The sequence below is a fragment of the Saccostrea cucullata genome, unplaced genomic scaffold, assembly GCF_032062105.1.
Source record: "Saccostrea cucullata isolate Sc308-1 unplaced genomic scaffold, CSIRO_AGI_Scuc_v1 ctg2725, whole genome shotgun sequence".
NCBI lineage: Eukaryota > Metazoa > Mollusca > Bivalvia > Ostreida > Ostreidae > Saccostrea > Saccostrea cuccullata.
The window spans coordinates 17,765-22,660 of record NW_026934860.1 but is presented as its reverse complement, the minus strand read 5'-3'; the positions used below and the strand labels follow the sequence as shown (position 1 = coordinate 22,660).

At 33.5% G+C, this 4,896-nt stretch overlaps 1 long non-coding RNA gene across 1 annotated transcript; it reads right to left on the bottom strand.

The window, feature by feature from the left end:
- Nucleotides 1-4,281: 4,281 nt before the first annotated feature.
- Nucleotides 4,282-4,608, bottom strand: LOC134241460 (uncharacterized). Its single transcript, XR_009986672.1, has 3 exons — nucleotides 4,570-4,608; nucleotides 4,433-4,447; nucleotides 4,282-4,311 (listed from the first exon to the last, which is right to left on the bottom strand). It is a non-coding gene; the product is annotated as an uncharacterized LOC134241460 (long non-coding RNA).
- Nucleotides 4,609-4,896: the final 288 nt, after the last annotated feature.

The following is a 4,896-nucleotide window of genomic DNA, read 5'->3' as shown; positions in this document are numbered from 1 at the left end:
TTGGGGAACATATTGTTTTTACTCTGTTTCTTATTATTATTATTATTTTTCTTCTTCCTGGGTACTTATTTGTCCGGGAGTGATCTTGTAAACTACACATCCGACTTAGATGAAACCTTTTTAGGGTTAGTAGGCATGTTATGTAGATTTGCGGAACGAAGGTCATTTTGCGCGCACGTGCTTGCAAGAGCGTGCACGTGCAACATGTGAAATGACCGATTTAATTGATATAGGCGTAACTTTTTACATTTTTGATGAAATGCTTTGAAACTTATAATATAAGGATATATTAGTAACATAGACAATATGACATGGTCAAAATAGCAAGATCTCACGTGCATGCTCGTGCACTTTGCTCTGATTGGCTGAAACTAAAGTCTCAATATCTTTCTTGTTTTTTGATGAAATCCTTTGCAATTTTGTACATAGCCATGCATTAGGATATCCTACAACATGATATATAACAATTTTCATGAAAACACGTGCATGCACGTGCGCTGCAATCTGATTGGCTGAAACTTTAAATAGCTATAACTCCCTTGATTTTCAACCAAACAGGATGGGATTTGGAACATAGATAGATATAATGGACCTTTACAAGAAAGTATGGTCAACATGCACATGCATACACGTGCATGTACATATGCTGCAATCTGATTGGCTGAAACTTTAAGCAGCAATAACTCCCTTGATTTTCAACCAAACAGGATGGGATTTGGATTATAGATAGATATAATGGACCTCTACAGGAAGGTATGGTCACCATGCACATGCATACACGTGCGTGTACATATGCTGTAATCTGATTGGCTGAAACTTTAAACAGCAATAACCCCCTTGGTTTTCAACCAAACAGGGTGAGATTTAGAATAAAGATAGATGTAATGGACTTCTACAAGAAGGTATTGTCACCATGCTCATGTATGCACGTGCGTGCACGTGAAATGAGTAAAATAAAAAAAATACACTTGAATGAGCGTATTTTTTTTAATACTTTTGGATTATATATATAGATTCTGTAGACAATATGATATGGTCATTACGCACATGCATTCTCACGCGCACGCGTGCAATGCTAAAATTTGAATGAACTTGGTACACTTCTGGTTAAACGTTGTTAAAGTCTCAAATGCATAGAGTTTGTCTTATTTAATGAAGCTTACAGGGGATATGGCACCAAAGGGGAGTTGGGGAGCGTTTGGGGAACATCTGTAACGGTCCCCGTTACAATTAGCACTAGTTATTATTATTATTATTCTTTTTTTTCTTCTTTGTTCTCCGGTACTTTTTTGTCCGCGAGTGTTCTCAGAAACTGTTCATCCAACTAAGCTAAAACCTTTTTAGGGTTAATAGGTGTGTAGTGTAGGTGTGCGGAACGAAGGTCATTTTGCGCGCATACGCCTGCACGTGCGTGCGCGTGATATGAGTGAAATGATCGATATACTTAATATAGCTACAACTTTTACATTTTTTAATGAAATGATTTGAAACTCATTCTATAAAGATATATTAATAGTGTTGATAATATGACACTGTCAAATTAGCACGAACTCACGCGCATGCACGTGCGCTTCGCTCTGATTGGCTGAAACAAAAATCTCAATATCTTTTCCGTTTTTTTACGAAATGATATGAAATTTAAAATATAGGCATACTTTAGGATGTTCTACAATATGATATATAACAATTGTCCTGAAAGCACGCGCATGCACGTGTGCTGCAATCTGATTGGCTTAAACTTTAAATGGCTATAACTCCCTTGTTTTTCATCCAAACAGGATGGGATTTAGAACATAGACACATATTATGGACTCCAACAAGAAGGTATGGTCATCATGCACATACATGAACGTGCGTGCATGTGCGCTTCGTTCTGATTGGCTGAAACAAAACTCTCAATATTTTTTCTGTTTTTTGACGAAATGCTATGAAATCTAATATATATACATACTTTAGGATGTACTACAATATTATTATATATAACAAATATCATGAAAACACGCGCATGCACGTGCGCTGCAATCTTATTGGCTAAAATTGTAAATGGCTATAACTCCCTTGTTTTTCAACCAAACAGGATGGGATTTAGAACATAGACAGACATAGCAGACTCCTACAAGAATGTATAGTCCTCATGCACGTGCATGCACGTGCGTGCACGTGAAATGAGTAATATTAAAAATACGCTTAAATGAGTGTATTTCTTAATACTTCTGGATTAATTGATTTGATATTAAGTATATTAAAATATACAAATAGTGTAGACAAGACGATATTGTCATTAAGCACATACATTCAGATGAGCACGCGTGCAATGCTCAATTTAAAATATTTTTTGTATTCTTCTTGGAAAACGTTGTTTAAGTCTAAATTGCATAAAGTGTGTCTTATTTGATAGCCTTGCAGCGAATATGGCACCAAAAGGGAGTTGGGGAGCGTTTGGGGAACATCTGTAACGGTCCCCGTTACAATTAGCCCTAGTTCTTATTATTATTATTATTATTTTTCTTCCTGGGAAAATCTTTTCCGCGAGTGATCTTGTAAACTACACATCCGACTTAAGTGAAACCTTTTTAGGGTAAGTAGGCATGTTATGTAGATTTGCGGAATCAAGGTCATTTTGCGCGCACGTGCTTGCAAGAGCGCGCACGTGCAAAACTTAAAATGACCAATATATAATGGATATAACCGTAACTTTTCTATTTTGTGACGAAATGTTTTGAAACTTATAATGTAAGGATATATTAGTAGTATGCACAAGATGATATGGTCAAAATAGCAAGATCGCACGCGCATGCACGTGCACTTCGCTTTGATTGGCTGAAACTAAAGTCTCAATATCTTTTAAGTTTTTTGATAAAATCATTTGAAATTTTGAACATAGTCATACATTAGGGAGATCTACAGCCTGTAATATAAAATTTATCATGAAAGCATGTGCATGCACATGTGCTTGCAAGAGCTCGCACGTGCAACACGAGAAATGTCCAATATAATTGATACAGACGTAACTATTTAAATTATTGATGAAATGATTTAAAATTCATATTATAAGTATATATTAGAAGGATAGACAAAATGACATGGTCAAAAAAGTAAGATCTCACGCGCATGCACGTGCGCTTCGCTCTGATTGGCTGAAACTAAAGTCTCAATATCTTTCTTGTTTCTTGTCATAATCCTTTGGAATTTTGAACATAGACCTACATTATGAAGATCTACAGCGTGATATATAAGAATTTTCATGAAAGCATGCGCATGCCCGCGTGCTGCAATCTGATTGGCTGAAACAATAAATGGCTATATCTCCTTTGTTTTTTGACGAAATGCTTTGAAATTTAAAATATAGTCATGCATTGGGATATACTACAATATGATGTAGAAAAAAAAATCATGAAATCACGCGCATGCACGTGTGCTGCAATCTGATTGGCTTAAACTTGAAATGGCTATAACTCCCTTGTTTTTCAACCAAACAAGATGGGATTTAAAATATAGATAGATATAAGGGACTCCTACAAGAAGGTATGGTCATCATGCATGTGCACGCACGTGCGTGCATTTGGAACGAGTGACATGAAAAATACTTTTGAAAGAGTGATTTTTCATACTTTTGGACTGAATCTTTAATATATTGTATATTAAGATATGTAGATAGTGTAGACAAGATGATATGATCATAACGCACATGCATTCACATGCGCACGGGTACAATGCTAAAATTTGAATATAAATGGTATCCTTCTGAGAAAACGTTGTTAAAGTCAAAAATGCACAGAGTTTGTCTTATTTAATGAAGCTTACAGGGAATATGGCACCAAAAAGGAGTTGGGGAGCGTTTGGGGAACATCTGTAACGGTTCCCGTTACAATTAGCACTAGTTACACTTGACGTTAAAAAAAGAAAACCCACTCTTCTACGCTTATGATCTCCATCACAAGACGGCTGAAAATAAATCATTACAATAATCAGTAAATGAAAGATAAAGTAAATCCATATGTATATATATTTAATAAAGAAATAAACGTTTAAGAAAATTATGTATTGGCTTAAAGGAATCCCAATAATTTTTTTTTTTAAAGAAAAGTATAAAATACTAACGGCGGACGTCGTGGTGCGTTGGCGGTCTAAAAGGAAAAAAAAAGATATCTATTTGTATGATCTAACTATTTATCTATCTGACTATATTTTAATAATACTTTTGTGATCCTTTTTTCTGCGTAATTTTATTTTTTCCAAAATAAAAAAAAGGGATTAGAAATACTCTTGTAATATACTAACCCATTTCTGTTGGACTTTTTCCCCACCGGACTAACAAAAAATATTTAAAACAAAATTAATTTTTGTTTCCCCTTTTTTTTCTCGTTAAGTACGTAAAAAATAAATAAAAATGAGGAAATTATTAAAGTAAGGATTAAATTAATACACTCACGAAACATCAGGCGTACTGAAATAAAATTTACAGACTAAATGTAAAAAAAATTAATAAATTATAAAAATTAATAAAGTGTGAGTACAAAAAAAAAAAAACACTAAATTTCTTCACACGTAATTATATAATCTCAATACCTGAAAAACGTTTTCCTCTTATGTAAACGTAAGGCCATTCTAAAAAAAAATATTCACATCTCAAGTAAATGATTCATACTGATTTAATTTAAAATTAAAATAAAAAATAAGCAGAAAAACGGTAACAAAACCAAAAAAAAAAGAAAAGAAAAAAAAATAATAACTCACGGACACTCCATAGTTTTAATATCCTCCATGATATAATTCAGGAGTTTCAAAATCTCCTCTCTTTTTTCACAAGTGCAACTTAAAAAAAAAAATTAATAAAATAGTTTTCTTTAAAAAAAAAAAAAAAAAAAAAAAAAAATTCGCAAAAGTTTTAATGAA